This window comes from Euprymna scolopes, chromosome 16 (genome assembly GCF_053919585.1).
Source record: "Euprymna scolopes isolate OS-2025 chromosome 16, ASM5391958v1, whole genome shotgun sequence".
NCBI classification, from domain to species: Eukaryota; Metazoa; Mollusca; class Cephalopoda; order Sepiida; family Sepiolidae; genus Euprymna; species Euprymna scolopes.
The window spans coordinates 104,886,441-104,907,857 of NC_136497.1; the positions used below are offsets into that span (position 1 = coordinate 104,886,441).

The following is a 21,417-nucleotide window of genomic DNA, read 5'->3' on the forward strand; positions in this document are numbered from 1 at the left end:
AAAGCCGATTTTCCAACACTGAAGAAAAACAACATCATCATTGTCATCCGTATCATGTGAGGGCATGTATTAAATGACATTCAGAAATTGACGATCAAAAAAATTTCTGGCCAGGTTTTTATTTATTCCTCTTTATCTTAAGTCTAACGATTGAACACTGATCAACCTACATCTATTCGTACTAGGTTCTTTATTTCGCTTGACAAATGTGTATAATATATATGTATATATTATATATATATTACATATAATGTTATTCCCCATTAGTTAGTTCACTAATAGTGAATAACATTATATCAAGAAGTAACGATTCATATCCTATTATAATGGAAAATTTGCATCAACATACCCAGTTTATATGACACACACGTATACTATAGTCTCAATGGATTTTGTATTCACTGCAATTAAAAACATTTTTTGGATAGAATTATTAAGGTATATGCCATCATCTTAGTATATAACTGCATTACACATTTTTACTAAGAGACTGCTCTCTGCAGACTACAGCATGGTCATCTTCAAATCTAATATAAACAAATGCTTTGTTTATTCATTATTTTCAATCTTTTTATAATATTCATCATTATTTCAACTTCATCCATCCCATTAACCGTTATTATCGAGTGTCTTTAGGCCAAGATATGTCCTGACACATTAGTAAGAAAAAAAAAACTCAAAATACACCCAAAAGCGTACATCTTCACTTTTATTATATGGAGTTTGATTCTATTATTTGATTTTTGTAAAAATTGTCATTTGTCTTCATTTTCTTTCTTCAGTACAAACCCGATGAGTGTGAGCAAGTGGCAGATAATGGCGATCAAGTGTTTGTTCATTACACGGTGAGTCAAATCTTACTTTGCCTTTTCCTTATTTTCTTTCGAATTTCAAAAATACTACAAAATCATTACAATCCCAAAAGGAATATTAATTACAAAGATTAAATAAATTTAAAAAAAACCCAGAAATAAAAGCCATTGACTCATTTTTGTCTACCTTTCAGAGAAACTAGTTTGATGAAACCAAAAGATTCATATTTGATGCAATTCTAGTGGTAAATCTTGTTATGCACGATTCGGATCAACAGTAGTTAGAAGTCATAGGGAATGAACAAATGTCTTTCTTTTCTTATCCTATCATTTCTTCTGTTCGTCTGGAAGATTGACAACAATACACATACATTATATATATATATATATATATATATATATATATATATATATATATATATATATATATATATATATATATGTAATATACTGAGTTCGTGTAATTCAGTAAATTTTCATATACCAATGAGTTTTAAGCCAAAAAGAGTTGACTTAAGGAGTAAGCTACAGAATTATCATATTTCATAATTGAGCATTGATATATTGTGAGAGCAAAATCAAGACTTCAAAAAAGGTGTTGATGGCAACAAAAAGTGTATTTCATTTTACATTACAATTGTTTCCATGTCCAGTCGAACAATTTCAAACATTATATCGTTTGAAAATTTTCCCAAACCAGCATTTCTTCAGACTTTATGAATAAACACACTTTTGACAATAGAGCACTTTTTGAAAAGAAAAAAAAATTCCGTTAACGGGAAAAGCATGTGAAAAACATTTACCTTTGTTATAGATATGGAAAAGCTCATTTAAATATTAATATTTTATTTTTTAATTACATTTTTACCCCAAACAAGGCGCATCTAGGGACCTCTACAGTGTGGGGTGGGATTTAGCAACCTGTCGGGTTTGTCGAGGCTGTTCACGTCGTGGGGGCACAAGTGCTTGCAGTTCGTCAGAGCATTCACCATTAAAATACTTGTAGAACAGGCAGACGGATGCAACGTTTCGTCGATGGGACAGAGGCTGAAGCTTAGATGCCAGTTCAGGGCCTATCAGATTTGCGACTCTCTTTTGAACCTTGTCAAGGAGCGAGAAACTAGTAGCAGATGCACCAGCCCAAATATGACAGCAATACTCCATACATGGGCGAATGGTTGCCTTATAGAGGTACAGGATACTTTCGGGTGTTAGTAGTTTTCTAACACGGTAGAGAGAGGGCCCACATTCCTTGCAGCGGCCCTGGCAATGCCTTCAATGTAATTGTTCCAACTCATGTTTCCTGTGAACGTTAGGCCAAGGAGTTTGAAAGATGTACTCTCGGATAAAGAGTCACTGGCCATTGCTATAGGTGGCAGAGAAGGTTTCTTGTAATTACTGATTGAAACTAGTTTAGTCTTGGCGGCATTGAATGTGATCATCCAATTTGTCCCAATTCCACTACAGATTGGAGGTTATCCTCTAGTGTTTCTGCCATTTCTTTAGATATGTGTTCATTTGTTTTCCTGTCGTGCCTGTTATAGAGTCTGGTGTCATCAGCATATATACCCATCTCAGAGGCAATTTTGTAGGGGAGGTCATTTATGAATATCAGGAACAGTAGAGGTCCAAGGATAGACCCCTGGGGCACTCCCGCATTTATATCATATTGTTTCGATGTACAACCGTCGAGGACAACCCGAATTTTTCTCTTATCTAAGAAGGATTTAATTATAAGTATTGTACCAGTGATACCGTATGATCTTATTTTCCTGAGGAGATCCTCATGCCATACCCTGCCAAAGTCTTAGATATATCTAGAGCTACCGCTCTACCCTCCCCTGCTTTGTCCAGTGAATGGTATATACGTTCAGAGATTACAGTTAGGATGTGAAACGGGCTTGTTTAAATCCATATTGTTGGTCAGTCAGAAGTTTAGCATCTGTAAGGTGATGGACTAGAGCATGGTTTATTAAGGTCTCAAATATTTTGGCAAAAAGTGGGAGAAGGCTAATGGGATGATAATTTAATGGGTCAGTTCTTTCGCCAGAATTCTTGAATACTGGTACCACAGAAGCAGTTTTCCATCAGCCTGGAAAGCAAGATTCATTAAGGCATTTGTTGTAGAGTTTGGAGAGAACTGGAGCTACTTTGGCTGAGCACTTTTTAATAGCACAACTGGAATGAGATCGGGTCCACATATATCGCCTAATTTTCATATCTTTATTTAAGAACCGCACCATGAGAAGTTTTCACAGAAAACCCTAAGCCATTTAAAAAAAAATTTTATATATCCCATTCGTTCCTAAATTAGATCTCGCTGTTTCTTTATTTCCCAATAATTAATTTTTTTATAAAAGAATTTTTAAATTTTTATTTCTATATTTATGGTATGGCCGTAACAACCGTGCAATAATGTTACAGTTAATTTTAGTTTCGTATTAGGGGCAAGACTATCGTTATTATAATACTTAGATTTTAGACTGTTTTAGGTTTGAAGTTTAATTGAATATGAGAATAAATAAAAAGGCTGTAAATCCTTGTATAACATTTCCGGTGAGGTATTCTAATCTATTTATTATTATATAATGTTTAAAATTTATTGTCATTCTACTTGAATATGTTTTCATATCGTTTCTAAAGGGAGATAATCCAATTATGTTGTTAATTGCTACTAGTTAATTGTTGGAAACTGGGTCGATTTTTATTTCCTATAACAGCTAAAGGGAGATAATTCAGGCCGTTTGATGTTTTCGGTTCATTGATTACAAGAAGGCGTCTATGATTTAATAATTAATTTAATCAGACAGATCCAGAAAGCACTACGATGGCTTATTTAACGAATTAAGGATATAAATTATGTTTTTAATCTTAAAAAATTGTTTTTTACCCATGGGTTTAACCCACATCTGTTATTAATCACTTATATGTCTTATAGTTCGTGTGTTGTATTCTTGGGTATCTAAATGAGATAGTACATATCCTCTAATTATTATTCTGGCAGCAAAACCACCCAATAGCTACAAATGTGTTTCACTCCGATGAGAAGATGTCTACTCCTGCATTTATGGGTAAAAGACATTTAGAACAGGGAGTAAAGTAAAAGAATAAGTAAATCAGCATGGATTCTACCAACTTAAGATGTCAGATGACAAAATCAATTAAATTAATTTTCAGCCCCAAAATTGCTAATTTAATTTTTAATAAAACTAGTTTAATTGCTAAGTTGTTTTATTGATTTGAAGAGGGTATCACTTATGTCACCGTCAATACTGCTACAACTGAATACAAAAATGCTCACCGTTATGGAGAAAAATTTCGTTTTTAGATGAGCTTTATACTTTATTTATATTTCTTACCCGGTTTAGAATAATAGAAACTATATTCGCATGTTAGATTTGGATCCTTCATTTAGATTATAAGATTTGTAGCTATTTAACTCTACATTAAAATTTAATCCTAGCATCCGATGATCCTTAATGTTGTAAAATGTTATACCTCAGTTACATTTAAGGTGTGATAGCAGAAATCTATTCCTGTGTAGGCATCCATGTATGGCATCTAGTCCTGTATTCAAAATTTCCTCTTTGGCATTCACTATGTAGAAAGCTTCCAATAAACATAAATTGCACATTTTTGATTTCCCGGCCTGTACTTCCTACCCTGTCCACTACTGACCATTTTAATTCAAAATTTTCATTATCTCTGTTAAGTTCCCTAACCCAATCACTTAATGCAGTTGTATTCCTCTTTTTGGGCACCATTGTGATGTCAAAATGGCCCTCTCTATCTTGTCTAGTCCACAATTCACCGTTATATCTGATTAAGGTTTTCCTGGCTATTTTTATAATTTCAATTTCCAACTTTGTTAGGTCAGTTTAACCGACAACACTAAGAAGATATATCTGGGAGCCACAGGAACAGTGTTTAAGGGCAGATATAGAAACCAAGTAGTATAATTTAAAAAGGAACCTGAGATAGAAACTAATAGGGATGGCGTGATAGCAGGGGGGTGGGTACAAAAATCAGCATTAAAAATAAAAATAACAAAAACCCGGTATTTTTCTTTCTTCTAATTCTTTTACGAGGGTTTACCTATATTTTGTGGCAGTTCTTTGTTATTATTGGAAGTGATACTATTTTTATGTTTATCTTGCTTGTGTTCATGCTGAAACAGATAGGGTGATATCTTAATGACCGATCTAGGATTGTTAGAGAGTTTATAAGAGATTATGTTTGTATAAGGGCTATAAGTGCCTTCATTTAGGTTTAGAGTTACATCCAGGAAATTTGAGATTTTTGTCTCCTTGTTGATGGTTATAGCAAGCCAAAATTCCCAAACAACTCTTCTAGTTCATTGATAATTCTATTGTATAATCTAGGTCTGGCTTTCATTATGAATAGTGTACCGTCTAAAAATCTCTACTCTTGAATTTGAATCTCAACTTTTGCAGATCCATGACCTGGGCCGAGTTAGAAGCTTCCGACATAATAATGAAATTTTTAGGAATGTCTTTTCTGATCCAGAGGTTATTATCGAAATAGAGAAGGGGTTTTCTGGCTAGAAGAATTAATTTAATTTCTAATTCAGTGGGATACGAGTAATTTTGCTTTATTTAGTAGGATTGGGATATTAATTAATAATGGTCTTTTACTTATTGAACTGACAAATAAACTCATATATACCTATATTTATTTTAGCTTGTTTTTAATTTTCTGTAAGCTACTTATATTTTGATAAGTCTTTATTTAAAGAATCCTTTAATATTCTTTAATGCTCTCTGATGCGTGTGTGTGTGTGTGTGTGTGTGTGTGTGTGTGTGTGTGTGTGTGTGTGTGTGTGTGTGTGTGTGTTGGCAGCAAATCAAACAAGTTTCGAGTATTGGAGGTTTGTTTTTGTTATAAGGATTTATTGTTTTTGTAGGATCCATATTGAGAGATTTGGATCTTTACAATCGGTGATATTTTTTATCAATTAGAGCTTTAGTATCTCTCTCTATACGCATATGTATGTATAACAAACTAATTTTTAATAAAGTGCATTTATTGTAGATTAGATATGTTGGCTTGTCACATTTTCCTATCTACATGGCAATGCACATTAAGGATCCTTACAACATCTTTTCAACAGTTTTTCCCTGCTGCAAGGCATTACACAGTTTTAAACTTTTGTCACAGTTGGAGTCTATTCTCAGTATTAAACGAAATCTGTTAGATTCGGGGCTTCACTGTTTCGTCCAAAATGCACTTTTATTCCCTTTTGTTCCTTTTGGGCTTCCATATCGCCAACAAACTAACTATTCACTGAGCTACCCTGCCTTCGGATTCAACCGACAGCCTGAACGACTAACAATGGAACAACTGTGCATTTATGCACAAGGTGATCTATATTTTCAATTGTGTACGACTGGACTATTGTGTAAGAATTGCAGATACTGATATATGAAATCCAAACCTTTAAGCGAGCATTACGTATGAAGTGGGGGGGGGGGGCTATACAAGTTACATAGAACAAATGATTACAACAATCGGTACAAACAATAGTGTCTTTTGGACGAACAATATTTTAGATATAAGACTTTTCATTATTAGTTATTTCAAACTGTTTTCTTCATATTAATACGCTTATATTTAAGTGTTGGCTGATGTACTCTCAGCCTTCTAGGTATTTACTTGTTATTTACAGTACACACAACTCAAGAATACAGCAAGACTTTATAGGATAATATATCATTCTTCATTGAGTTTCATTCCTATGAAGACGAATTTATTATTTTTTTCTAGATTAAATTCAATTTGTTACATCTTCAACTTAATCGACGATTGATGTGAAACAACTTTTTCAATCTGAGCTCAGTAAAACGTGTTCACTCAAGATTAATAGCTTTACAATGCCTAACTCAGCCGACTATGGCTGACTGTTACTCTACTTTTTCTGAACCAAATTTCAACTGATTGTTTACTCAAATGCATTTACTTAGGAAAGGTCACTCGGCATTACTCGGATGAATTTTTTTGTTGCATTTTGATTTTACAGACACAAAACAAAGAATAAACCACCTCATGTATATGGACAACTTGAAGCTATTTGCAAAAAATATAAAACGGAACTGAAAAAGTTGATAAACACAAGCAGAATCACCAACTGGAATGGAAAAGTGTGTTCTGCTAGAGATGAAAAAGGAAAAAAACAAAGGCAACAAAGCTTATAGAAATGCATAACAAAGAGCAGATAACGGTACTTGGCGAATATAATAACTATAAATATTTGGGAGTTCTGAAAGCAAACACCATAAACTCTACAGAAATAAAAGAGAAGGGTGAAAAAAAGAAGATCAAGAAAACTCTAAGATACGAAATTATATAGTAGAAATCTAATAAAAGGAAAAAATGACTGAGCAGTATCATTAAGAAATACTCTGGAACTTTCATAATCTGATCAAAAGAATCACTTAGGCATTTGGAACAGAAAATTAGGACACTAATGCTTATGCACTATATCCGAAAGATTATATTGATAGATTCTATGTGAAAAATAGAATAGGGAGAGACTGAAGTATAAAAGATTCTATTGAAGACACAAAAGAAATTTGGAAAGATACATAACCCAGAACCTAGAAAGGGTGATCACCAACAAAATAAATAATACAAATAGCAGCGAAACTAGAAACAAAAAGAGAAGAACAGAGAAACAACTACATGGACAATTAATAAGAATAGCAAGAAAATACTTGGATATGACTACAAATAGGACACTTGAATAGAAAAATGGAAATGATACTGACAGTTGCTCATGAGGATGTGATTAGAACTAGCTATATTTAGGCTAAAATAGATAAAATTTAGAAAAATATGAGGAGACTTGTTGTTACACAGATTCTATGGGAACGCCGCTTGTTATTGGCAATAATCAGTCACTGATAATGATTCGTGTGAAAACTCTTAGTGAGTAAATAATTATAATGATAATATTGTTCTTATTGACCCATCTCCATAAATAATCAAATTCTACCCAATTAATTAACAATTAACGATTACTACACTATTATCTTACATTCATTAATCGTCATCCTCGAGCTACTTTCGAATCTTGATAAGAGGTAACTCCCAAGTAAAAATAATAATTTTTTTTTTCTTTGTACCCACAAGGAGTCATAATCAGAGATTGTTCACTGAAAACAATTATTATTATTATTATTATTATTATTATTATTATTATTATTATTATTATTATTATTCATATTTTGTGTCTGATGTTCGTATTGCCGATTTTATACTGATAGGCGGATCATAACAAATGGACATAGGTTATCAGCATCTTTTTTTCTCAGTCTTCCAGCACTTTCCACAAGATTCTGGCAGTTCCCAGCATCGCAATGGATCCCAATTTTCTCAATTCACTTGTTTCAATCACATTATCGTATTAGATATTCATATCCAACAATAATTTCATATTATCACTCTCCAACACCCTAACCCTGAAACATGCTCGTATCATTTTTCACTGCATTCCAACCCTTTTTTCTTGCGTATATCCCAATGGACCTTTCTCATAATATTGAGCTTGTGAGCTAACTTCTCACAACTACTGATAAAGTGTTGTATATTTTCGCTTTTCTGTCCACACAGTCAACATAGAGGACTTTCAGCCATTTTACGAGTGTGATACTTCATATAATTTGTCCTGGGCGCTTACTCCTGCTCAGCACACATTAGGGATTCTGTTCCAACCTTCAAGTCGCATTTTGACAACCATCGCCAGGTTTTTTCCCTTGTCCACTGCATGGTAGATCTCTACTAAAATGGCCATACATTTTCTTCTCAACCCATTTGTCTTTAATTTTTTGTTTATTTATTGCCTTAAATTACTTTTTACTAGTTCACTCTCTTGTAATTTTTCAAATTTTGACACGCCCTTTATAAGCTTTTCCTTACAATTGGAGACATAAACTTTCAGGCTATTTTCTTCTTCTTTTACACATCGTTTTACACTTATTAATCCTCTATTTTTTCTTTTCACATATAACCTATTGACATCATTCTTTGAGCGAAGAGCTCCATTCGTTGACAACGCTTTCCTTGTCTTCCTATCCATATCAGTTCATTTTCTTTTCATACGTGCCACATATCGCAATATAGCTACTGCCCATGTGTTTTATTGTGGATATTTTGCATCTCCCATTCAATCCTGACCTAAGCACCAACTGTAGTCTTCTCTTGTATTCTTTTCTTATTATTTCTTTCATTGTAGCTTCTTTTATTTTATCTAATTCCTTCATTTCCAAGTAGGAGTATCCTTCTTCAACTTTTTTTGTCATTTCTCCATGCAAAAGTTTTATTCCTTTACTTTCAACAATTTTTCCTATTTTCGATTGCAATGCCAAATTCCATAGCTATGTCATTACTCAACATTTGAACAGTTCTTACAAGCATATTTAGCTGGGATTTGTTCTTTGCATACAACTTTAAGTCACCCATAAATAATAAATGATTTACTCGGTACTCCTTCTTTCCCACATATAACACGCATTTACCTTTCATAATATGGGCGACAAGAGTACCATACTCAACACAAATAACAATGGTGACAAATCCCTTTCTTCACATGAACTTCTCCAAGATCTTCTCCATTTGATATTAATGACACTTTCCATTGTTTCATGTTTCTTTCCAAGAAATCTCATACATTCACCACTATTCCAAATATTTCCAGGCATTCCTTAGTCCAGCAATGATGAACCAGATCATATGCTTTGTGGTAATCTATATATGACATGCATAGATTAGTGAATCTTCTCTTACAATCTTGAAGTATTTGTTCCTCCGGTAAGATCTATTGCTGCTCCAGATATTTGTCAATCTCATCTGCCAAAATGCCTTCCTGCAATTTCCACATCAATGGAAATTGCAGGTGATGGGCCAATAGTTATCAACTGCAGTGTCCTTTGAAATATCATTATGACAGAGTATCGTTCTTCCATGCATGCTCCATTCAGGAATTATATCTTCTGTCACCATCATCATCATCATTATTATTATCATTATTATTATTATTATCATTATTATTATTATCATCATTATTATTATTATTATCATTATTATTATCATTATTATTATTATTATCATTATTATTATTATTATCATTATTATTATTATTATTATTATTATTATTATTTCTTCTCTCCTTTGTTTGAACACATCTTTGTTCTGTGTGTTTCAGTCCTTTTTTTTTCCTTTTTTGTCACTGTATGTCTGCATTTGACTTCTACAGAACAATTTTTTTAACATTTGACAATGATTTCTGTCAGTTCACTGAAGTTAAGCAACATCAAGCCCGGCCACTACTAAAATGGGTGATCATTTGGGAATTTCAGGTGATGTATGTGCTCTCCACTTCTCTTGGCATTGTTTCTAGTCAGTTTTGGGCCTATTCTTGCCACTGAACACAAACAGTGCTGATTCAGGAGAGGTGTGGTTGAGGATTGTGCAATCTATGCCTTACAATTACATGCAGTTACCCTAACAGGGGTGTCCATTGTCTCTTGAAATTGTATAGTTTTTATCACAAGTGAGCAATCACTGATAATAACTCATGTGAAAATTTTATGTGAGTAAATAATTATTATTAGGCTCCAAAATTACTGCATACAATTTCACCAAATTTTAGTAGGACGTTTTATTTACCTCCTCTCCAGGAGTCATATACAAGGTTAGTTTTGGTTTTTTAAAAGTGAACTTACAAAAAATGCCTGAGCATCCCTGTCGGCAATTTCACGTAGATGCTCCTACCAGGTTTGTTTATTTTTAATGAAATAAACTAACCCCTTCTTAAAAAGAAGAAGATAATACCTGGGAAAGTGAACCTCCTAGAACTTAACAGAACTATGCATCAGCCTGACAGTAACAAAGCCATTGTTGAACCGATTGCTGAAGATGTATCGTCAACTGATATAAAAACACGTCATTCTCAAATGAAGAAAGCTAACTATAATGATGACATATTTTCCATATCATCGTGATTAAAAGTTGTGCATTGAATTTTTTTAACTAGTCTTTTTAAATAATATCCGTCAGCATTGAATATCTCTAGGTTCAATTTGTAAGCCTCTTCTTTGGCTTCTAATTCTTTTAGAGAATGAGTTCCGTTTCAGATGTTGATATCTATGGTCATTTTCTTTTAGGAATATTGGTAATACGTTTGGAATCGCTCTTTGTGTTAAACCTCATTAAACCAACGAAGCGTGCTTGGTTCTGCATTTTTCAGCTGATTGTTACTTTTCATCCTGCAATTGTCTTCGATGAATTGCAATGTTTGATAAATCAGATGTGACAAACGTCTGTACTATAGTATCAACATGAATTTCATTCCGTACCAATACACACGAACCTTTACAGTGGACGAAAAACGATGAATGTGCAATAGGTGAGAAGCTGTGTAGAGAAGAGATAGGTGAAGCAATTGTTATAAATGTTGAGTTGTGCTTTCTTACATTCTAACGCACTCACCTCGCTTTTTTGTGTTGAGAAATTGGTAGTAAAGTGTAGTCAAGAATTGAAGAAAATAGAATTGTGAGGTAAAAACGGAATTGAATTTTCATACGCCGACATAAAAATAGCTACTTCTCTTGATTGGAACTATTTTATTTTCAAGAGTGTTGCAGTTTTTCTGCTTTTAAATAAAAATGAATCCAATTTTAAAATCTGAAATACAATAGATCTAACTAATACAAACTGTGTACTATATGAACCAATGAAATAGCGTGCATCATTTCACTCAAATTTTGGATAGTACTATTTTGTTCTTTTTAATTTAATTTTAATCTATTTTTAACATACAACTTGAATTGAAATTTTATGTCAAATTTATACATACACTTATTGATGTTTGTACATGGCAATGCTGTCAGTTTTGCTTTTTGTTTCTTTTGCTATGGTTAGTATCCATTAGAAAAGGTTGACCTTGCACTTTTTTCCAAAACAACTCTGAAGAATTAAAGATCGTTATCGAGTTAAAAACTGACACCAAGTCATAAGAAAGTTTTAAAGAAACAGAATAAATGATATATTAAAGAAAAAAATGTGTGTGTGTGTGTGTGTGTGTGTGTGTGTGTGTGTGTGTGTGTGTTTTAATATTTGATAGAAAAATTGTATTTGTACTTATGGAATTTTATTTTTATACATCAAAATGATATATAAAAATTAAATTCCATAAGTATTTTATTTTTAAAGAATTTTATATAAAAAGTGTCTAAAATATAATTATTTCATTACTAGCTTGTCTGGGGTATTTGCCTGTCATTTGAGGCATACTTTTGAGAAAGTTTACTTTTAGCAAATTATTATATTTTAGTAAAATTGGGATTTTAAAAATTAAATTGAATTATCAATTTACTTGAAATTAAATTGAATTATTATTATGAAATATATCTAATGTTTGATAAGTAGTTAGAAAATTACTAGCAGGGTTATCTGGCGTTACCCGGGCCCAAAAACAAAATAGAAGTGGTTAAATAGTGTGTGTGTGTGTGTAACATATTTCTTTAAAAACTATTCTCAAGCTATTTTACTGTATTAAAAATAATCAAAAACAATTATATAAGAAATTCACTTGAGTTGTCAGATTTAAAGTTTTGCTCCCGGATAGCTGAGAGTTTCTTCTCTTCCCTTTATCACTCAGCATTGCAATCAAACAGATACTTGTTTACGTATGTATCTATCTCTCTCTCTCTCTCTCTCTCTATATATATATATATATATATATATATATATATATATATATATATATATACTAGCCTGGGTACCCAGCGTTGCACGGGTGTTTGAAGGTGTGCGTCGAGGAAAAAAAGTGGTAATAAGCAGGCAGACTCGAACCTGTACCTCGAAGGAGGAAAAGAACATAAGAAAAAAAGGGAAAAAAGAAGTGACATCTTTGCTGTTGTGTCCATCGCCAAACCGGAAGTGACGTAGTTTAAATTAAGGCTAGCCAATCAAAAAGAGGGGATGACTTTCGAAAATATGGGCGAAAAAGACCTCTTCTTGTAGAAAAGTGCCCCGCTGAAGGTGAAGGAATTACTGTTTATAGTCAATTTTTCGATATATATGCTTAATAGGAATATCGCAGCCTTTTTTCAAATGACTATATGATAACATTAAAAAAGACAATTCTGAATAAGAATATTGCAGCCTTTTTTCAAATGACTATGTGATAACATTAAAAAAGACAATGCTGAATAAGAATATCGCAGTCTTTTTTCAAATGACTATATGATAACATTAAAAAAGACAATGCTGAATAAGAATATCGCAGCCTTTTTTCAAATGACTATGTGATAACATTAAAAAAGACAATTCTGAATAAGAATATCGCAGCCTTTTTTCAAATGACTATATGATAACATTAAAAAAGACAATGCTGAATAAGAATATTGCAGCCTTTTTTCAAATGACTATATGATAACATTAAAAAAGACAATTCTGAATAAGAATATTGCAGCCTTTTTTCAAATGACTATATGATAACATTAAAAAAGACAATGCTGAATAAGAATATCGCAGCCTTTTTTCAAATGACTATATGATAACATTAAAAAAGACAATGCTGAATAAGAATATCGCAGCCTTTTTTCAAATGACTATATGATAACATTAAAAAAGACAATTCTGAATAAGAATATTGCAGCCTTTTTTCAAATGACTATATGATAACATTAAAAAAGACAATGCTGAATAAGAATATCCTAGCTTTTTGTACTTTGTTTTTACTTTTAGCTGAACATTCACACGCACGTGCGAATCTTTCCTTTATATTATTAGATTGGATGTAAATTGCTTCTAAAACTGATTTCATAATAATTTTAAAGCTAAGAATAACTTCCTTTTCAACAGTTTAACTAGTTCCAAGTTTCTTTCAAATTCCAAAACGGTTATGAGGCAGTTATTTTTTTACTGTTACATCCTCCTTGGGGGAGTAATATTTCTTAATATTCACGGATATTAAGTTAGAAATAATCCATATATCAAAAGTGTCATCGGCAGGAGCATGCGCTAGACAACGTTTCGAAATCCGTCATCGTCAAAACTTCAATAACATATAAGTTATAACAGTTTCAACTTAGAAATGATGTCTATAAGCTTAGAAGTGGTTTTATAATTTATAGGTGCAGAGTGTAAGTTTAGTTTAACCGCCGTTCGATTATTCTTTTTCTTTAATTCCTGTATTGTGTTAGAAATATAGCAGAGTTCGCATGACACTGTCTAACTAAAGAAATAACAAAGACGATAATTTGGTTATAAAAATGTTAACACAATCATTTTTGTTTTCGTTATTTGAAAAAATATGATATAAGAGTTAAATATATTTTAAATTGCAAAGTCAAGCAACAACAGAAAATTGAAGCGGTTGGAAGTGTTTTTAAGAGGGTGCATGTAATATAGATGCTATGAACGCAATAAAGTTGATTCATTCAAGAAATGTCTTAATTTATCTGTCCTTTTTTTGTTTTGTTTTAAATTCAAATAAAATAATTCAGTCATATCTTGCCTCCGTTTTTTTTCTTTGATTTATTGTTTTATTTTATTTCCTTGATTTGGCTCTTAAGGTAGCCTCCGATTCCTTGAGCACAACATTTTCAAACGGTGATTTAATTTCAATCGCTATTCCCGGGTATTTTCAACAGTCGATAAAATATCTATATGACTTAACAAATTTCCAATTATGAAATTAATTTCTTTCCGTTTTGAAACAAGAATGATTATAATCAAAGTGTAATTTTTGTTTTACTGAAATTTCCGTATTTTTTTCAATCAAGAACTAACATAAGATCTTTTGCTCCTAGGACAAGATTGAAGGTACTAAAATCGTAATACACAATTTGTTACGCCTCACTTCATTGGTTTATATTTAACACGAATAAAATCTTACCTTTAAACAAGACGTAATTGCTGTTACTGAGTTATTGTTGTGTTTTTGTCTTCACAAAAGTCGTTATAACTCAATCTTTTTTTAGCAAACTTCCATTCAAGGAACACATATAAACATTTTCTTGGGGAAGTTCTTATGCAGGATGTAAGCTCGTAAAATATTGCCATCACCGATTCTATCTCAGTTTTATTCATGTTCAGAAATTCACGGTTTCAATTCTTTTTTTTCCTACGTTTTGATAACGGAGTAACAAATCTGGACTGGACTGGACCTTAACAGCAACTGACTAAAGAGTGCCCAGAATAACGGTTACTTTTATTTTAGGCCGTTATAGTTTGCTTGATCTTTAATCCAACCCGATTGGCCACTTGGTTCTTCCGTCATTATAATGTTCTGTTGTTACTAGTAGTTAACTTAGGATCATCAGCATCATCATTCTATTCGTTAAACAGGAGTCGTTCATTGTGACATATTTTAGGTGATAACAATATTGGATCGTCACATGACTATCAACTAAATATTAAAATGGCTGCTTTGTTAACGAAGAAACTCATTACTTTTTAGTAAATTCTTATTTTAGTCACGGAAATTATTTAAGAGAAACCTGATTTTTTTCCTTACTCATGCTTGTTAACAAAATAAAGTAAAAATAGAAAAAAATACTTAGCCTTTCGAATAGTACTTTTAATATTCTGACTGCTTTATTTACCTGGTGATCGTGTCGAAAATTTGCGGTAAAACTCATTTTATGCATGAGTCATCTAAGCATGCTCATACTATCAATGATTCGTCCTCTCTTCTTTTTTTTTCTCTGTCCATTCTTTTGTTTACTCTCTAATATTTCATCCCTCCCCTTGTTTATTCTGTAATTTGGAACAAATGCAATGCTTGGGCGAATCTAGTTAATTGAATAACTAACAATTAAATAATGAATCAATTACAAACATTTTTTTGTGTATTAATGAGTAACAGGAAGAGGACTTCTGTCTGTGAGAAAAAAGCTTCTATCTTCGTGCTAAGCAAAATAGTATATATATATATATATATATATATATATATATATATATATATATATATATATATATATATATATATATAATATAATATAAAGCTGAATGTCTATGTGTATGTGTGTGTTTGTCTGGTCACGAATAGGCTCTTATATGGTTGACTATTTTAAAAACTGATTAGATATAATGATAGAAGATTATCGAGACACAGGAATGGGTATGTTTGATCTGGCAGAACAGTGGTTCATTAAAATTGTGGGGTCTGTGTTCGCGCCTGATCCACAAAGTATGGAAATAAAAAATGTAAAAATTAAAAAAGAAAAAACGTTTTTGATATAAATGTACATAAGAATACCTTGATAAGTATGTTTTAACTTTAATAGGGATGGTATAATAAAATTGTGGGGTCTGCGTTCGTGCCTGGCCTCCATAGAATGGAAATATGTCACAAAGTTTAACAAGGTGTTTTAATATAGATCCACAGAATATTGTGATAAGTGTTTCAGTGTGAACAGGTATGGTATAATAAATTATGGGGTTTATCTATTTTATTTTTACTTTCATCATATTTTGCTTTGGTTTTGATACCCCAAAATTCGAAGCCCTTCCTTTCATACTTTCATAAATCAGAGTCCATTTTCTGTAGGCTGTTTTTGAACCCAGTCTACAACGGGTACTTTTGCTAGTATATATATATATATATATATATATATATATATATATATATATATATATATATATATATATATATATATATATATAAATGTAACTCTTGGTTCGTTCGTAATTAATAGTCTAAATAACCACTGGACGGATGGCTTCCACATTTTGGTATAATATGTTTACTGTACCCATGCGTGTTTCTATATATCTCTTTTTAATTATAACATTATACTTAATTTTTCGATAATAGATAGGTGGTTTTCTTTGTACGGATGGGCCATTTTTTTATTTGGGGACAATTATTTCACACCGCGTGCCATCACATGACATCACTAAACGGAACTTTTATATACCACATTGACTTTTTTTTGTTTAAAAATGGAATTATTTCTCTTTCGTTAATATATATATTTTTTAATATTTCGTGTTTTATATATATAAAGTACAACCGTTGAATGCTATTCTCTTGATTATATTTATTTGGGAGAAGCACAATTAAAAAAAAATTAAAATTTAATTCCATTTTTACAATAATCCAGCGCGTACTTCGCAAGTTTTATCGTAAGTTTACGAGCAACCTATAAAAATCTGGTAACTGAGTGTCAAATCTGCTTAAAATATTGTAAAAAAAAAAAAAAAATAGAACCTCTCCCTAACATACTGGCAATAATTTTGTTCCGTCCTTCCCTTGAGTGTTCTAGTAAGAGAGATTGATTTACTAGGATCTGTATTAGAAGCTGAGCAAAATTGTTGAATTTTTTGCATTTTGGTTAAATTTGTTGAATTTTTTGCATTTTGGTTAAATTTGTTAGTTTGCAATCGCTAAAAGCCCACACAAAAATTGAACAAAAGATAAAATTAAAAAGAATGGTACTCATGCAGAATTTACTCCCTCCCACATACACATCGGATTCCAATTAGTTTAGGGTTCGACCGGCCATCGTGGTGACCGAATTCAACCGAGCGTTGTCCAAATGTTTAAACACTAAACCAACATTTTATTTATTTTTTTGTAGAATTAATTAATGATGGGAGTATTTTTTCTGTTTATTTTCTGTTGACCAAAAAAATAATTTGTACAGTCTCTTGAAAAAAAAATCTAACTTTTCTCTACTTTTACCTAACTATTTACAGTGTTCATATAAAGCATTCATCTTTTCTTTTTATAATAAAAATTCGGGGTACTCCTTGGGCGTTGAGTTCCATAGCGACCAGCATAAAAAAACACGCGTCGCTCCCTTCCTGACGCAAGCGCACGTAACACTTTTTTATTTACTAACGTTGTCGTAGTAACTAAACGATTATCCGTCACAATATTTTGAAAAAAAGTTATACTCTTTATGAATATTAAAAGAAAAATTACTAATCATTTATTAACAATGCCTCACTAAGAAAAATTACTAAACATTTATTAATAATGCCTCACTTTTACAGACATTTGTTTTTAAATTTCTTAAATGACGACTTTTATCGACTTTTTTTTAATAGCATTTGCGGATGGGTATGCTGACATTTGTTTTAATTTCTTTTTAAATTACTTTTTTATCGACTTTCTTTTTTTTAATAGCATTTGCGGATGGGTAAAAAACGAAAAAAAAAAATAACTAAACCATTTTTAACAAATAAATGTTATCAAAGTCAAGATACTGAGAAATTGTCAGTAAATGGCTTAGTTATTCTTTTCGTTTTTTACCCATCCGCAAATGCTATTAAAATAAAGAGTAGACACACAGACTGGCCTTACTTTATAGGTTAGATATTAAGATTATTCGGAATTTTAAGTAACATCACAATCATTGAAAACTGTAAATTTTTTTTAAATTCATTTATTCAAGTAATCATATAGTCATGAATAAAATATTTTGTATGATTTTATTATATCATAATATTATGATTTTTATTATGTCATACACAATATTTTGTATGAGTTTTATTATATCATACAACATATTATGATTTTTATTATGTAATACACAATGTTTTGTATGAGTTTTATTATATCATACAAAATATTTTGCATGATTTAATTATATCATAATATTATGATTTTTATTATGTCATACACAATATTTTGTATGAGTTTTATTATATCATACAACATATTATGATTTTTATTATGTAATACACAATGTTTTGTATGAGTTTTATTATATCATACAAATTATTTTGTATGCGTTTTATTTATCATACACAATATTATGATTTTTATTATATCATACAAAATATTATGATTTTTATTATGTCATGCACAATGTTTTGTATGAGTTTTATTATATCATACACAAAATTTTGTATGCGTTTTATTATATAATACAAATTATTTTGTATGAGTTTTATTATATCATACAAAATATTTTGTATGAGTTTTATTATATCATGCACTATATTTAGTATGCGTTTTATTATATCATAAAAAATATTTTGTATGCGTTTTATTATATCATACACAATATTTTGTATGAGTTTTATTATATCATACAAAATATTTTGTATTATTTTTATTATATCATACAAAATATTTTGTATGCGTTTTATTATATCATACAAAATATTTTGTATGAGTTTTATTATATCATACAAAATATTTTGTATGAGATTTATTATATAATACACAATACTTTGTATGAGTTTTATTATATCATACAAAAGTTTTTGTATGCGTTTTATTATATAATACAAAATATTTTGTATTATTTGTATTATATCATTCACAATATTTTGTATGAGTTTTATTATATCCTACACAATATTTTGTATTAGTTTTATTATATCATACAAAATATTTTACATAATATTTTGTAAGCGTTTTATTATATCATACAAAATATTTTGTATGCTTTTTATTATATCCTGCACAATATTTTGTATGCGTTATATTATATCATACAAAATATTTTGTATGGGTTGTATTATATCATGCACAATATTAAGATTTTTATTATATCATACAAAATATTTTGTAAGATTTTTATTATATCATGCAAAATATTATGATTTTTATTATATCATACAAAATATTTTGTATGATTTTATTATATCATGCACAATATTATGATTTTTATTATATCATACAAAATATTTTGTATGATTTTTATTATATGATACAAAATATTTTGTATGACTTTTAATATATGATACAAAATATTTTGTATGATTTTCATTATATCATACAAAATATTTTGTATGCGTTTTATTATATCATACAAAATATTATGATTTTCAGTATGTCATACACAATGTTTTGTATGAGTTTTATTATATCATACAACATATTTTGTATGCGTTTTATTATATCATACAAAATATTATGATCTTTATTATATCATAAAAAATATTATGATTTTTATTATATCATGCACAATGTTTTTTGTGAGTTTTATTATATAATACACAATATTTTGTATGCGTTTTATTATATCATACAACATATTATGATTTTTATTATATGATACACAATATTTTGTATGATTTTTATTATATCATACAAAATATTTTGTATGCGTTTTATTATATAATACAAAATATTTGGTATGAGTTTTATCATATCATACAAAATATTTTATATGCGTTTATTATATCATGCACAATATTTTGTATGCGTTTTATTATATCATGCACCATATTTTGTATGCGTTTTATTATATCATACACAATATTTTGAATGCGTTGTATTATATGATACAAAATATTATGATTTTTATTATATAATACACAATATTTTGTATGATTTTTTATATATCATACAAAATATTTTGTATGCGTTTTATTATATCATACAAAATATTTTGTATGCGTTTTATTATGTCATACAAAATATTTTGTATATGTTTTATTATATCATACACAATATTTTGTATGAGTTTTATTATATCATGAACAATATTTTGTATGCGTTTTATTATATCATGCACAATATTTTGTATGATTTTTATTATATAATGCACACTATTTTGTATGATTTTTATTATATCATGCACAATATTTTGTATGATTTTTATTATATCATGCACAATATTTTGTATGATTTTTATTATATCATGCACAATATTTTGTATGATTTTTATTATATCATGCACAATATTTTGTATGCGTTTTATTATATCATGAACAATATTTTGTATGATTTTTATTATACCATGCACAATATTTTGTATGATTTTTATTATATCATGCACAATATTTTGTATGCGTTTTATTATATCATGAACAATATTTTGTATGATTTTTATTATATCATGCACAATATTTTGTATGAGTTTTATTATATCATTAACAATATTTTGTATGATTTTTATTATATCATGCACAATATTTTGTATGATTTTTATTATATCATGCACAATATTTTGTATGATTTGTATTATATCATTCCAAATATTTTGTATGCGTTTTATTATGTCATGCAAAATATTTTGTATGCGTTTTATTATATCATGCACAATATTTTGTATGATTTTTATTATTCCATGCAAAATATTTTGTATGCGTTTTATTATATCATGCACAATATTTTGTATGATTTTTATTATATCATACAAAATATTTTGTATTATTTTTATTATATCATACAAAATATTTTGTATGCGTTTTATTATATCATGCACAATATTTTGTATGCGTTTTATTATATCATACAAAATATTTTGTATGCGTTTTATTATATCATGCACAATATTTTGTATGATTTTTATTATATCATACAAAATATTTTGTATGCGTTTTATTATATCATGCAAAATATTTTGTATGATTTTTATTATATCATACAAAATATTGTGTATGATTTTTATTATATCATGCACAATATTTTGTATGCGTTTTATTATATCATGCAAAATATTTTGTATGATTTTTATTATATCATGCACAATATTTTGTATGATTTGTATTATATCATGCACAATATTTTGTATGAGTTTTATTATATAATGCACAATATTTTGTATGAGTTTTATTATATCATACAAAATATTTTGTATGCGTTTTATTATATCATGCAAAATATTTTGTA

General features: G+C 29.7%; 1 protein-coding gene across 1 annotated transcript in view; it reads left to right on the forward strand.

The window, feature by feature from the left end:
- The first annotated feature begins 756 nt into the window (after nucleotides 1-756).
- LOC145296038 (peptidyl-prolyl cis-trans isomerase FKBP11-like) overlaps nucleotides 757-21,417 on the forward strand; it is a 792,198-nt gene continuing 771,537 nt past the window's right edge. Inside the window, exon 1 of the mRNA XM_080142082.1 lies at nucleotides 757-845. The gene's annotated coding sequence lies outside the window, so the exon portion shown is untranslated. The remainder of the gene's footprint in view (nucleotides 846-21,417) is intronic.